Source organism: Notamacropus eugenii, chromosome 1 (assembly GCF_028372415.1).
Source record: "Notamacropus eugenii isolate mMacEug1 chromosome 1, mMacEug1.pri_v2, whole genome shotgun sequence".
Lineage (NCBI taxonomy): Eukaryota > Metazoa > Chordata > Mammalia > Diprotodontia > Macropodidae > Notamacropus > Notamacropus eugenii.
This window is the reverse complement of record NC_092872.1, coordinates 340,648,417-340,665,115: the sequence shown is the minus strand read 5'-3', so window position 1 is coordinate 340,665,115 and position 16,699 is coordinate 340,648,417. Positions and strand designations below refer to the sequence as shown.

At 36.9% G+C, this 16,699-nt stretch overlaps 1 long non-coding RNA gene and 1 pseudogene across 1 annotated transcript in view; one reads left to right on the top strand and one right to left on the bottom strand.

Moving 5' to 3' along the window:
* LOC140518111 (uncharacterized) overlaps positions 1–16,699 on the bottom strand; it is a 75,173-nt gene that overhangs the window by 25,384 nt on the left and 33,090 nt on the right. The window lies entirely within an intron of this gene.
* Positions 4,581–5,418, top strand: LOC140529510 (cytosolic Fe-S cluster assembly factor NUBP2 pseudogene; annotated as a pseudogene).

Genomic DNA, 16,699 nt, shown 5'->3' with positions numbered 1-16,699 from the left:
CTGGACTACTGAGGGAATCTCCTAATTGGCTCCCTGCTTCAAGTCTCTAGTTACTTTAAATTCATCCTCAAAACCAACTACCAAACATGTTTTCCTAAAGCACAGGTCTACCCACGTCTCCTCCCCCACCTTCTCAATTAACTCCAGTAGCTCCCTGTTGCCTCTGGGATCAAAAATAAACTCCATTTGACACTTAATGCCCTTCACAATCTAACTCCATCCTACCTTTCCAGTCTTCTTATGTAATAGCCCTTTCCATGCACTCTATGGACTAGTCCAGGGCCTCAAGGCCACACGTGGTCTTCTAGGTCCTCAAATGTGGCCCTTTGACTGAATCCAAACTTCACAGAACAAATCCCCTTAATAAAAGGATTTGTTCTGTAAAACTTGGACTTGGTCAAAAGGCCATACCCAAGGACTTAGAAGGACCTCCACAGGTTCGATACCCCTGGCTCTAGCCCAACTGGAATTTTTACTATTTCACAGCATAATGTCCATCACTCATTTCTTTACATTTGCTCCATCATAGCCTTTTGGAATTGTTGGTTTCTTTCAAAACTCAATTCAAGTTCCATATTCTGCAAGAAGCCTGTCCTGATTTCCCTAGCTTCTAGTACTTTCTCAGGGTTACCGGATACAGCTTTCGCATGTATGTGTATATTGTCTTCTCTGATAAAATACAAGTTCCCAGAGGCCAAGGACTATTTGATGTGTGCTACTAAAAATAGCATAATGACTTTTACCCACTTGGTACTTAATAAATGTTATTAATTGGTATACAGAAATTAGTATATACAGGGTAATTTTAGGAATGGGAGCACTAAGAGCTGGGATATGGAGTGTTGTGTGAAGAGTGCCATTTTGACTAGACTGTAAAGTTCATGAGGGAGAATAACATATCATGACGCTGAAAGGGAAGACTGGAACCAGCTTGCAAAGGGCTTTAAATTCAAAACAGAGAGATTAAATAATCTGTACACAGTATGTGTCTGAGTTGCGATTTGAACCCTGATCTCCTAACTCCAAATCTAACACTGGTCCAGCCACACCACAGAGTCAGATTTTGAGGTGTATGTGATTGTGATGGACTACGACTGTGTTATAAGAAATGATGAGCTCAATAATCTTAGAAAAATATGGAAAAACTTGCATGAAATAACGAAGAGTGAGATGAGCAAAACCAAGAGAAAACTGTACACAATAATCGCAATATTGTTTTAAGAACAACATTAAGAGAATAAGTCATTTGACTATTATCAATATCCAAATTCACTATAAAGGACATATGAAGAAAGATGCTGTCTGAATACAGAGAAAGAACTGATAAATAGAAGCTTGTGTAGAATAATTTTACACATATATGTTTGTGTATGTATGTGTGCATGTGTGTACATATATATACATATCTGCATCTAATGGTAGCCATCTCTAGGGCAGAGGACAGGGAGGGAAGGAAAAAAGAAATTTACACAATAATTTTATATGTATATATATATAATATTGTAATATACAGCAAATTGTACATAGTAGATTCGCAGTTTCATACGCAATCGTATTTTTTCATACTATGTTATGGAAATGCTTGTTTTATTCCACAAATTAAAAGTTTTAAAAAATACTGTCTTTAACCAGCTATTGGGAGATGGTTTGCATTTATATCAAAGGAAGAGGCCACGAGGTCTCACCCTCGGATAAAGGGAAGACCACCAGGATCTGGGGACCAATGTTTGAAAATCAGGCCTGCTGGCTGAATTGTGCAATAAAGGCGAAAGAGGAGGGTTCCACTCTACATGCCTAAGCTCTGATTGAGGCCCCTGGATGATAACAGGAAAGTATGGCAAGGGACCTGACAGCCAAAGAAGCCTACACCTGCAAAGCTTATAGTTTATAGTGTGCAGCCAGCAAAGAGCAGAGGAACATCTGTCAAGATTTAAAGCTAACCACAAATCCCTGGAAGATGGAGGGAGGAGGGAAGTGCCAGGAAATAAGACTTTCTCAGAGGTCCTTAAATAATGACCAAGGGGCCTTCCGGTCCTCTAGTTTAATTTGTTTTGACTACACTGGTGAGTTTCAAGGAAAGGTCAGAATTTCAGAATTTTAGCAAGAAAATCTGGCTGTACTAACTCCTTGTGAGAGCTACAAAAGTGCTACAAAAGTAGGATGAGATGCCCCTTGGGAAAAATGAGAGGAGGTGAAGCAGGATGCATCTGACATTATCATAACTAACATTTTACTTCAACTGTTTTGGAAGCCTACTTCACCCAGTTTAAAGATGGTGAAAGTATGGCCTCACAGAGTGAACTTGATCAAGAATACAATGGAGTCAGGCCTGGAACTCATGTCCTTCCACAATGAGGCAAGCAGGAGCTGAAAAGTTCTACCAATTAGTCATCCAGGAAATACCCTTAAGATCCCCCTTGCGGAAACCCCTTTTGTATCCTTTTCCCCCTCCCTCATCATTCAACACAAGAAACATGACTTATCATCATTTTCACAAACACTTATTTTTTTGCCTACTATATGCATTGTGGTAGATACCAGAGGAAGTTTGTGTTTGTCCTTCCTTTTCGAAGAGGACCATGACATCAGGGAAATGATGACATGACTTGTAGTTGACTTTGATTTGAGTGAGGGAGGGCTGTGCATAGTCACCAGCCTCACTCTTTTCTCCACAGCCATCTGGATCTAGGACCAGATATTCATCAGGATGACTGGAGATGGCCCAGGATGCAACGGGAGATCCTGGCCCAGTTAAGCTAAGGTCTTTTCAGGTACTCACTTAGAGTGAGGTAACACCTATTCAGTGAATAGGCCTCTTTACAAGAAGTAAGTCAAGGGATGGCTCCTTTAATTAGAAAAAAGAAAAACAATCAAGCTGGGAGGTGGAAGGCCCTCAGGGTTGCTGTTCCAAAGAGAAGTACCAGAGGAACAAACTTTAGATGGTGCTTATAGCCTAGTCAGGAGATGATACATATACACAGATAATTAAAATCCATAGCACTACATGGTAAATGCTTTAGAAAGGTACAGACAAAGTGCTAAGTGAGATCTGAAGGGGAAGGTCATTACCAAATGGAGATCAGGGAAGGTTTCCTATAGAAAGCTGTATTTTAAAGGTAGAAATTCACCAGATGACAGGGGGAAAAGGAAGGATTCCAGGCACAGGGAATAATGTGAACAAAGGCAAAAATCACAGAATTTTGGAATTGGAAGATCATTTAGTCCAAGCATATCTGAAACAGAATCTCTCTATCTGACAAATGGCCATCCTGTCACTGTTTCAGGGGTTGCAGGGAAGAGAAACCCACTATCTCATCTTCATTCTTTTCCAAGCTACACTCCTGAATCTCCAGGTTTTTTTCTACTATCCCCCTAGAGATCTGTTCTCCTTAGAAGTTCAGTCCACCACTGGACTTCATACACTGGCAGTTCCCTCTGAAATTTTCTTTTTAAATTATATCCTACAGAGTATTTTCCTCCATTTTATAGGTATGTTTCATCTCTCTAAGCACATGTAAGTTCCTTAAAAGTAGGATTCATGTATTTAATTTAATTCACATTTATTAAGCAGCTCATAGGTGCAAATCACTTTTTTCCTATTTATTTTTTTTAGTCTTATTAATGTTCTTTTGTCTTTATTTAAGAATTTGAACATTTGTTCTTATTGATAGAAAATAAAATAAAATATATTCATTGGGAAAATAACAGTATTTTATAAAACATTGTCTCATTTGATTCAACAAGCATTTATTAAGTGACTCCTGTGAGTGAGGGATTGTTCTAGGTGCTGCAGATATAAAGACAATAAATAGGGCAGTCCTTGCCCTTAAGAAACAATCAATTTATGGAAAATAATGTCCACATAGGAAATTATATATAAATGTTTATATATATAAAATGTTATAAATATGTTTATATATGTATATATATATATACATATAAAGTAAATACAAAATAATTTGTGAGAATCAGGATAATCTTGTATGATGTGGCACTTGAGATGACTTCTGATGGAAGCCAGGGATTCCATAAGATGGATATGAACAGAGAAGCAATTATCAGATTTTTTCCTGGATCAGATGACTTTGGTAACAATGGTAGACTGCCAGGCTGAGCTGTCCTTGAGTGTCTAGAATAATGCAATACTCAAGACCCCAAGAAAGCAGCTACAGGACCAGCCTAGATTTCTCCAGAAATGAGCAAAGATTAACCTTAATATCAAATCCAAAGTCAGGGAGGAAGCTGGAAGATTGAGCAAATTTAAAAGAGGGATCCCACATACGAAGCAATTATGGTGATAAGGATGCTCAAGACACAAATGTAGAAGAAAAGAATGACTCTAATACATCCACAAGCAAAACCTCAAAGCAAAGCACAGCTTGGACACAAATTCAACTAGAATTTCTGGAAGAGATGAATCAAAGAGTTATTAAAAGAGCTAAAAAATTATTTTAAAAAACAAAATTAGAGAAATATTGTTTCAGATTGGATGAAAGGTCCATCACTCTAGGAGGAACAAGGGAAGGGTGTGTGTATGCAGATGGAGGTGAAAGTTGTGATGTGAGGTAGCAGCTGGCAAAATGGAGACCAAACAGGAGACTGGAAACCTGATTGGCATCAGGTAGATCATCTTGGTCCTTTCAGGAAAAGGAGGGGTAGGGTAAAGCATCATCTCTATAGAGCTAATCCTAGCCCTCTAGCATTCAGGCAATAAGACTAGTATTTTGGATGTGGACCTCTGTGGTCCCTGCATTCCCTGAATGCTAACAATACAAGGCAAGATGACACCAGTGTAACAATGGTTGGGTGTTTGTGTTTGTAGACCAAGAATAAACCATCTCCTTCATGTGTGTGGGCTTCCTACTGGAGAAGCCAGATGAGGGTATGATACATAGAGAGCCCCAAGAGAAAATGTAATCATAAAACAATTTATGTCTGATGTGGCCTGGGATGATATGGACTGTTTCGCTGAGGATACTCTGCAGGAACTGCTGATGAGCACGTTTCTGCTGTGGAAGCCCTTCAACTTTATAAGTCCCTGGGAGCTATTTTGGTTACTACACCCCAAGCAATATCTGTGGGTGATTTCAGGAGAGAACTAATTTTTTGCAAGAATATGGGGTTTCAAGTGATAGGAATTGAGAATATTATTGGCTTCATTTGTCCATATTGTTTGGTGTGCACTAATCTTTTCTCAAAGAAAATGGGGAAGAACTATTCAGACACACAAAAAAATCCCTTTCTTGGGCTATGTATATGTCCCTGAATCCTCAACTCATAAAGAGTTTAAAGGAAGGCTGAGACACCAAACAGGAATTCCATAAAACCCTGGCTTTCCCTGCATTTATTTCTATCACTCAGCAGATCCTAGATGGGATGTTTGCCCATTCCTTTTCTGCTGCTGTTAGATATAGATAGTCCTTTTATTAAAAGATTTGTAAGCTGAAGAATGTCACAAAGCAAAGGCTTTTAAAAAAAATTTTCTGTAATTGTAACACCAATGCATTGTTGGTGGAGTTGTGAACTGATCCAACCATTCCGGAGAACAATTTGGAACTATGCCCAAAGGGCTAGAAAACTGTGCATACCATACCCTTTGATCCACTACTAGATCTGTATCCTAAAGAGATCATAAAAAAGGAAAAAAGACCCACATATACAAAACTATTTATAGCAGTTCTTTTTGTGATGACAAAGAATTGGAAATTGGAGGGATGCTTTCAATTGGGGAATGGCTGAACAAGTTGCATCATGATTGTAATAGAATGCTATTATGCTATAAGAAATGATGAGCAAGAGGACTTCAGAAAAACCTGGAAAGACTTACATGCACTGATGCTGAATGAAGTCAGCAGACCCAGGAGAACACTGTACAGAGTAAGAGCAACGTTGTACAGTGATCACCTCTGATAGACTTGGCTCTTCTCTGCAATACAATGATCAAAGACAGTTCCAAAAGACTCATGATGGAAAATGCTGTCCATATCCAGAGAAAGAACTATGGAGTCTGAATGCAGACTGAAGCACACTACTTTCACCTTTTTTGTTTTTTCTTTCTCATGGTTTTTCTCTTTTGTTCTGATTCTTTCACAACATGACTAATGTGGAAATATGTTTAACATGACTGTACATGGATAACCTATATCAGATTGTTTGCTATTGAAGGGAGGGAGAAAAATTTGAACCTCAAAATTTTATAAAAGTAGATGTTGAAAACAATCCTTACATGTTTTAAGTGGGGAAAAAAAATAAAGAAATTTCCTGGATCATTTAGAAGCACTCAGTGCAAAAGAATCAATATCATTTTTGCAATTCCACTGAGGTTAAAATAGGCTTCCTAAGGACCAGGTAGTCATTGCCTCAGGGAGATTGGCTTTATTGGTTTTTCCACCACCCCTGGCATGCTTCTCATAGTGGGTTTATGTGGATCCACAGTAGTTAGTGGTACTGAGTTTTTGGATTCTTCTAACAAGACAGGACCATGTCAAGATGTAGCTAACTGTAGAAAGATCCCTACATAATGACATAGGTATCACCCTCTCCACCTTTGGTGCTAAGACTGTTAGGTACACTGTGAACATCTTTCCTTGGCTCTGGATACAGGGTTCTTACTTGTTTGGTCATTTCAGTTGTGTCCAACTTTTTGTGACCCTATTTGGGATTTTCTTGGCAAAGATACTGGATCCTTTTCCAGCTCATTTTCCAGATGAGGAAATGGAAGCAAACAGGTTTAAGTCACTTACCCAGGTTCACGCAGTTAGTAAGTATCTGAGGCCAGATTTGAACTCAGGAAGATTAGTCTTTCTGATCTCAGGTCCAGCACTCTATCCACTGAGCTACTTAGTTGCCCTAAAGTTCTTACTACTATGTTGGAATATTTCCTTTTTCAGATGTGTAAGTACCACTTGACCATTAAGCCCATATGATAAATTGAAAACCTAGATAGTCTAAAAGGATGTATCTGTAGCTCCACTGTATCGTAACTTTGATGACAACTGATGGAAATTTATTCATTGTTAAACATACCTCAGGAATGCTTTGTAACTTTAAAGGAGCTCACAGTTAAAGAAATTCTCCTCCCCCCCCCCAAAAAAATCAGAGCATAGAGGGAAAAGATGGAAAAAGAAATGAGTACAATGGAAAAGAGGATGGGGAAAAATTACCAGCTTGGAATAAGAAATATAAAACCTTACCCAAGAAAAAAATGAACTCCCTAAAAATTAGAATTGATCAAATAGAAGCTAATAAGCCAACAAGACAAACAGAAATATTAAAGTCAAAAGACTGAAAAAGTAGGAGAAAGTACCTCATAGCCAAAAAACCCTGAACTTCAAAACAGATAGAGAGATAATTTACTAATCAATGAACTTTCTGAAATTGAGAGAGAGAGCGAGAGAGAGAGAGAGAGAGAGAGAGAGAAACTAGATATAATATATTAAGAAATAATAAAAGAAACTGCCCAGATCTCTTAGAACTAGAGGACAAAGTAGATAAACAAAGAGTTCACCAATCATTTCCTGAAAGAAATCCCAAGTGAAAATTTTTAGGAATATTTTAGTTAAAATTCAGAGCTTCCAGGTCAAAGAAAAAATATTACAATCAGAGAGAAAAAATTCAAGTAGTAAGGAGCCACAGTTAGTATCAGTTATGATTTAGCAGCCACCACCATAAAGAACTGGAAAGCTGGAATAAATATCCTAAAATGTAAAAGATAGCAGTTTACAGCCAACAATAACTTACTCAGCAAAACTGAGTAGAATCCTACAGGGCAAAAGATGGATATTTGATGAAATAAGAAACATCCAGGCATTCTTGATAAAAAGACCAGAGCTGGGTAGAAAATATGAAAAACAAACACAGGCACCAAAGACAAAAATAGCATAAAAAGTTAACCATTAGCAAATAATCATAAGGGATTAAAGAAGGACAAACTGTTTACATTCTAATAGAGGGAGATAATACGTCTCCCTTCATCACAAGGAGTCAAGAGGGAGTCTAATTAGACAGATTGTTCTGATGATCTTAAAAGACAAATGCAAAGGGGAGTAGTGAAGGAATATACTAAGGAAGGGGAAAGGAAAAGATAGTAAAAATTATCTAACATAATTGGAATATGCCATTAGAAGCCTGTAAAAGAAGAAGGAACACTGAAACTTCTCATCTGAACTGGTCAAAAGAGGAAAGAGTACGTACACACACATATACACTCCTAATTGGATTCAGAAATAGATTTCACTCATAGGAAAAATAGAAGGGAAAGAGGAGAAAAGAGGGAAGGTACATTAAGGGAAAGATTAGGCTTAAGAAAAGGAAACTCTAATGGAAGATGGTGGAATTAAGGAGGAACTTGAAAAGAAAGGATAGAATTAGCCTCTGAGTGAGGGAAAAGGAAGATGTGCAGATGATCAAACACTAAACCTAGAGCCCTAACGCTGAGCTATCTTCTTGTATCTGATTACCTTATTCTTCTTTTTAAAGAGAAATGGGAACCAAACGTAAACAAAAATGTAAGAGAATGGGATGGAGGGAAATATACAATAAGCATTTGTTACTATAAATGTGAATGGGATGAACTCATCCAAAGCAAAGCAGGACGGATTAGAAAGCAGCATCCAATAATATGCTGTTTAGAGAAACACATTGGAAAAAGAAAAATACACACAGAGTTAAAATAAGGAGCTGAAGTAAAATCTATTACCCTTCAGCTAAAGTAAAAAAGGTAGGGGTAGTAATCATAATTTCATGTAAGGCAACTGCAAAAAGAAACTTAATTGAAAAAATAAAAAAGAAAACTACATTTTGCTGAAAGGTACCATAAACAATGAATTAATATAAATATCAATCATATATGCACCAAATAGCATAGCATACAAACACTTTCAGGAAAAGTTAAATGAGTTTTAGGAAGAAATAGAGAATAAAATGATAATACTGAGGGACTTCAAGTCTTTCCTCTTAGCCTTCAATAAACGTAAACAAAAACAAAAGAAGCGAAGGATCTCAATAGAATTCAGCATAAACAGACAAAAAAAATGTTTTTTAAAGCAAGAGACCTGGAAAGCGAAGGACATGAATAGAATTGCAGACAGGTTAGATAAGATAGGGCTCAAGAGATTGCTGAATGGAACAGAAGAAAGTATACATGTATCTCAGCTTTACATTGTATTGTACCTTCAAAGAAATTCATTATATTTAGATCATTAAAAACACTGAAAACAAAAGCACAAAAGCAAAAAATTAGACACACCTTTTATGGACTGCAATGCAATAAAAAGTTAAATGAAGTATATTCAACAAATAAAAATTATATTAAAGAATGGGTTAATGAAGAAAATATTAAAAATTAATTGGAGACTAAATAATTTAATCCCAAAGAATGGTTAAATGGTCAAAGAACAAATCATAAAAACAATCATTAATTTCAGTAAAAATAAAGTCAGCAATGATACAACATATTGAAAATTTAAAGATGAAGTCAATGAGGCCATAGGGGAAAATTTATATCTCTAAATACATTCATCAACAAAAGAGTGAAAAAGCAGATCTACAAACTGAGCATGCAACTAACAAAACCTGATCAACTAACAAATTAAAGGGCTCTAATAAAATGTAATATAGAAATCCTGAAAGTCAAAGAAGAGATTAACAAAATTGAAAGAAAAAATTAAACTGATAAATAAAACTAGGAACTACTTTTTAAAAACACACAATAAAATAGATAACCATTAGCTAACTTGATTTTTAAATAGAAAGAAGAAAACCAAATTACCACTATCAACAATGAAAAAAAGTGAATTCGCACCCAATAAAGAAGAAATAAAGGAAATTATTTGAAAGTTTTCCACTTAAATGTATGTCAAGTAAAATGAAAATCTAAATGAAATTAATGAATATTTACAAAAACATAGAATGTCCAGATCAGCAGAACAAGAAATAAAAGACTTAAATTAAACAATCTTACAAAAAGGAATTTTAAAAGTCATAAATGAAAGTCTTCCCCCACCCCCAAAAAACCCTCCACATCCTGGAACTAGATGGATTTATAAGCAAATTCTATCAAATATTTAAAGAAGAGTTAATTTCAACATTACATAAAGTGTTTGAAAAAAACCATGAAAAAGAAGGGGTTCTACCAAATTCTTTCTATGACAAAATATGGTCTTGATATCTAGCCCTGAGTGACAAAGTAGAAGCGGGGAAATGTGGAACAACATCCCTAAAGAATTTTGTTTCAAATATTTTAAATAAAATGTGAGCTAGGAGATTACAGCAACATATCAGAAAGATTACACACTATGACCAAATTGTATTTATACTAGAAATGCAGGATATTTCACTCCTGGCATAAATGTAGACGTCAGTGACCATATTAATAACAAGAAGAACAAAAATCATATGACTGTATCAATAGATACAAAAAAAAGTTTTGACAAGGTAAAGTACTCATTCTTGTTTTTTTTTTAAAAAAAAACACTAGAATGCATAGGAACAAATGGATCTGTCTTTAATATGAAAATCTGTATTTATCTAAAAACAAGAGGTTGGGGCGGGGAGCAGTCAGGATGGCAGAGGAAAGGCAACAACTCTGGTGAACTCTCCCAATATTACCTTCCAAACAACTTTAAAGTGATGCCTCAAATCAAACTCTGGAGCAGCAGAGCCAACAAAATGTCAGAGAGAGACATTTTCCCAGCCTAAGACAAGTTAGGAGGTTGGCAGGAATACTGCAGAACCACAGTCAGAATCATATAAGATTTAGCAGCTTCCACCTTTAAGAAGGGAAGAACTTAGGATATTATATTCCAGAAGGCAAAGGAGCTAGGATTACAACCAAAAACAATCTACCAAGCAAAACTAAATATAATCCTTTGGGGAGGGGAAATGGTTATTTCTTAAAATAGAGGACTTTTAGCAATCCTGATGAAAAGACCAGAACTGAATAGAAATTTTTACTTCCAAACACAAGATTCAAGAAAAGCATAAAAATGTAAACATGAAACAAAAATCCTAAGATTCTCAATAAAATTAAACTGCTTACATTTCTATATGGGAAGATGATACATGTAAGTGCTAAGAACTTTATTATTGTTAAGGTAGTTAGAAAGAGTCTACGTAGACAGAGGGCATGGGTATGAGTCAATGATATTGGGATGATCTCCCCAAAGATGAAGAGGTGAAAATGAGAGATGCACTGGGAGAAGGGGGAAGGGAGAGGCAGAAAGAGGAAAATCATCCTCATAAAAGAAGCATCCAAGAAGAGCTTTTACTATGGAGGGGAAAATGGTGGGGGGATTGGGGTGAGCAAAGCACTCTCATCATAATTATTTCAAAGAGGGAAGAATGTACATACACATTCAGCTGGGTATCTTACCCAACAGGGAAATGGAAGGAAATGGAAATAAGAGAGGTGGGGAGGATGTTAAAAAGGAGGGTAGATTAAGGGAGGCAAAACAGACTTTTGTGGAGGAACAGATAAAAGGAGAAAGAAAGAAAAATAAACAGAAGAAAATGGGATGGAGGGAAATATACAAAAGTGATAACTGTGAATATGAATGGAATGAGCTCACCCATAAAATGGAAGCAAATAGAATGGATTGGAAACTAGGATCCAATGATATGGTGTTTACAAGAAATACTCTTGAAACAGACACACACAGAGTTAAAGTCAGGAGCTAGACTGAAATCTATTATGCTTCAGCTTCAGTCAAAGAAATAAAGACAAGGATAGCAATCATGATCTGAGACAAAGCAAAAGCAAAAATAGACTTAATTAAAAGAGATAATCAAGGAAACTACATTTTGCTAAAAAGTATCATAGACAATGAAGAAATATTTTAAAAAATTACAGCAAGTTTTTCTGATAAAGGCTTCTGATTTCTCAAATATAGAGAGAACTGAGTCAAATTGATAAAATTTATCAATTTCCCAATTGATAAATGGTGAAAGGATATTGCTGCAAGTGAAATGAAGTAGACTGAGGCAACAAAGTCCAAGCAATGTGTTATATTGGCAAAGCATGCTGTTACAAAACAAATTGGTTCCAAGGCCTCTTAGAAGGCACAAGGATCCTGAAGAGAGAATTACAAGGGTTTTATAGTAAAACACAATTACTAATTTTAAATTTTCTATCTTTAGATTTAGGAGCTTTGCAGAGCTTGGAGATGCTAATTAGTTGTATCCACCAGCATCCTACAAGTCAGTTAGAGATACAATGGTAGCTGATTCCGTTGAAATGACATGATTCACAGAAATAACTAAACTTAGCTCAGGGACACAGAACTTCACTTTAGTAACTATACAAAGTGTTGGCAATGATACAAAATGGAATTGATTTGATTCTCTCAAATCCCCTCTTTAATCCTTGGGACGTTCCCAAGGATCACTATCTGTAAGTTAGTTCTATAAAGGTTTTTAATATAGGTATAATCACCAGATTTGCACTAACTTGAGTGTCTCTGGGGCAATCTGGGAATAAGTTTTAATACAGCACCTAAGATATGGTCTAAAAAGAATTATAAGGCAGAGGGCAATAAGGGACCATTTACCAAGAGTGGCTAGCTTGCCACTTCCCTGCAGCCAGGGAATCAAAGTAAACCAAGAAGAGGGATTCCACCAGGCATCACCTGGGGGAGGTAGGTTTGTTTCTGCTATCACTTGTTGAATTTTATGAAGGTTTGTTACAATTTCCTCTGATCAATTAATGTAGAAACAAGAAGAATGATAAATCATTGCATAGGTTCCTCTTGAGAGAGAGCAAGGAGGTCAAGAACAGTGCCATTCTGTAAGACCATCTGGGCTCAATTTGGAGAGAGGAGATGAAGTCATTTCGGGTCTGGACCAATTTCTCAATCTCAAGGGAGACTGCTTGTTCTGGAATTACGGACTAAAGGAACTTTATTCTATTTCCACGTTGTTTTACGGGGTTTGGGATTGAAACTATGTTCTCATGACTTAGGGTTTTGTCTCTTTTTTGATGCCTCTGCCACTGTGCACCCTAATTTCTGGCAGACCTTTGCCCTACTAGTCTTATGGTATGATTAAAAACCAAAGCTGATAGGGTCAAAAAGGTAATTTCACATGTACTAAACCAATTAGGGAATACAGAGGAGTAGGCTTGATCATTACAAATGAAAAATTGGCTTGGGGTCACCAAATCTCATGAAACTTCAGAAGGGGAAAGTTTATGCCCACCATATGATTTTGTCAAAATCTGTCAAATTTTATAGTACTGGTCTCTGACTTTATCTAACTGAACCCAGCTGGATCCACTGTATGTAGGCTTGATTAGGGAAACATATATGTTTATAATCTTTGTTATCACTATAGAGAATGGCTTTGGCAGAGATAAACAGATTCCCTTTAATATTAGGGAAATGAAAAGTATTAAGGCAATTATCTATGTCACCTAAATCTAGAGTAGTGCTAAGACCTTTTTCCTTTTCCATACAGAAATGGAAATTCTGGAGAGGCGCCATGCCTTTTTTTTAAATAGCATTTTATTTTTTCCAATTATATTAAAGACAATATTTAACATTCATTTTTACAAAATTTTGAGTTCCAAATTTTTCTCCCTCCCTTTGTCCCCTCTCCTCTTTCTGGAATGGTAAGCAGTTTGATATAGGTTATATATGTGCAATCATGTGAAATATATTTCCATATTAGTCATGTTGTGAAGGAAGAAACAGACTAAAAGGGAAAAAACCACACACACACACACACAAAAGTGAAAATAGTACACTTTTATTTGCATACAGACTATCAGTTTTTTCTCTGGATGTGTACACATTTTCTATCGAGTCTTTTGTAATTATCTTGGATCATTGTATTGCTAAGAAGAGTTAAGTCATTCATAGCTGATCGTCACACTATGTTGCTGTTACTATGTACAAAATTCTCCTGGTTCTGCTCATTTCACTTTGCATCAGTTCACATAAGTGTTTTCAGGTTTTTCTGAAATCTACCTGATCATCATTTCTTATTACACAATAGTATTCCATTACATTAATATACCATAGATTGTTCAGCAATTCCCCAGTTGATGGACATCTCCTCAGTTTCCAATTTTTTCCCACCAGAAAAAGAGTTGCTATATTTTTATGCATGTAGGTCCTTTTCCTTTTTTTATGATCTCTTTGAGATACTGTCCTAATAGTGGTATTGCTGGATCAAAAGGCATATGCACAGTTTGTTTGCCTTTTGGGCATAGTTCCAAATTGTTGAGAATAATGACTTTAAATGAGATGGCCTTAACCTTAATAATGCCACAGTACCCACTAAATTTAAGAGTGATTTGGTTTTCCTTGGGAAAGGGAAAAAAGCCTTTGAGCTTTTTAAAACATCCTTTTGTTAGGGGCATTAAGATTACATGCATCTTAGAGCAAAAGGAGTAAAAGACTCACTTAAAGGTAGAAGCTCATAATCTGAATGATAAGGGTCTTCCGGCTGGGGAAGGATTTTCTTTTCAGTAATGGGAAAGACTTCCCATGGATCCGGGTCTCTTTGGTGGACATGATGACAAATCCAGTATCCATAAGGTTCAATTGCTTTGAGGTGGTACAAAACCTGTCCTGCTTCCCCATGAAAATTGTTAATAGCATCATGTTTTTTTCAGTCCTCCTGTGAGGAGTAGACAGGAGAGGAAAAGGCGATAAACAAGATAAAGGGAGCCAAAGCAAAAATATTATGAAACAGTACATGGAGCAGGTATCATGTGGGCAATGTATCCAACAGTCCTTTTCTCTAATCTTGATGCCACTGGGGTAGTCAGTAGTCCTTGAATATCCCCCCTGCCAAGAGGGTTGAGCTCCATAGGTCCTCTGGAAATTCATGATGTAGACCTTACCTTTAGGGTGAAAGTCATGTAGTTAAAAGTCCAAAAGCCCACTCTGCACTGCAGCTTCCATGTCATATATTTCATGCAATCTAGTTTGTAGCTCCTGTATCTAAAAAGCAATGGACTCCTTTCAATAAATATGTGTGTGCTGAAGGAAAAGATCTTACTTGGGTGGGGAAGGAGGTGCCCAAAAAACATTTCAAAAGGAGATATATGCAATCCCCACCTTGTTCTGCTGTACAAACAGAACTAGGTCAAAGAATATCAGACCACTTTATATGGGTTTTGGCATATAGCTTACCAATCATGGTTTTAAGGTACTTGTTCACCCACTCAAACCCTTCTTGAAGAGGGAAGACATCACTTATGGGCTTCTCAGATTCAAGAGAAATTAAATCTCTTTAGCTAGTTCAGAAGGATAGGAGACGAGGATGGGAGTACAGAGGGTAGGAGAGGTGAGGTGGTGGTAGTAGAAGTCTCAGCCAGCAGAGGTTGCAAAGGAGCAGAAGAGGGAGCAGGCAGGACAGAACAGAGAGAAGGTACCTGCAGGTTTGTCAGACATGTGCCCCCAACTGGTTTGGGTGTTTATCCCCTATGGCTAACCTTAAATCTTTTAATTTACAGTACTCAAAGGTATCAGTTGGAGGCCAAACCAAATTGTCCGCTGAATCTCTTGCAGTTTTAGGCCAAATTTCACACAACTAACTATATGCTTCTTTGTCATTCCTGGTTCCACCAGGAGCTTCTCTAGTCCTAAGCTATAAGAAACTTCTCCAGGGGAGTTCCCTTTGGTATGCTAATGCCAGATCCCTTCCCTGAAAATGACTTCTCCAAAAGTATGGAGACTTACCTTAGTTATCTCTTTTCCTACTAAGTGGAAGCTTATCTTGGTTGAAAGTGGAAGTCAAAGGGAGTCCAATCTCTGGGACAGTCTTCTGCAGAGAAGTTCTTCCGCAAGAAAATTAACTGATTCCTCAGAGAGGCCACCTGCCTCCTGGGGGCCAACATCCTTTCTTGGTCTCCTAGCTGGCTCACTAATTATCGTGAGTGAAATGAGGTAAACTGAGGAAATAAAGTCTGAGCAATGAGATTTGTGAACAGGGCATGCAGTTGCAAAACAAATCAATTTCAAGACCCCTCAGCTGGCCCAAGGGCTCAGAAGACAGAATCACAAGGGTTTTTATAGTAAAGCACAGTTACTATTTTTAGATTTAGGAACTTTCTGGGACTTAGGGATGCTGATTGGTTGCATCCACCTGCATCCTGCAAGCCAGTTAGAGATACAATAGTAGCTGATTCCCTTGAAATGACATGAATTACAGAAATAACTAAATTTAGTTCAGGGACATAGAACTTTACTTCAGCAACTATACAAAATGTTGGTGATGATACAAAATGGAATCTGATTCTCTCAGTATGGACAGGCAGTTTTCAGAAGAGAATATCAAATCTATATTTATATGAAAACTGTTAAATTACTAATGATTAGAGAAATGTAAATTTTAAAAACTCTTAGGTACCACTTCACAAATATTAAAAATGGCAAGTGTTGGAAAGGATAAGGAAAAATAGATACACTAAACAATTATTGGTGGAGTTGTAAACTGGTCCAACCATTCTGGAGAACAATTTGGAACTATGCCCAAAGGACTATAGAAACTTTTGACCCAAAAACACTATTACTAGGCCCATATCCCAAAGAGAACAAAGAAAAAGGGAAAGGACTTATATGTACAAAAATATTTACAGCAGCTCTTTTTTGTATTGGTAAAGAATTGGAAAGGTAGGGGATGCTCATCAATTGACGGACAGCTGGACAAGTTTGTGGCATCTGATTGTGATGGAGAATGATTGTCTTATAAAAAG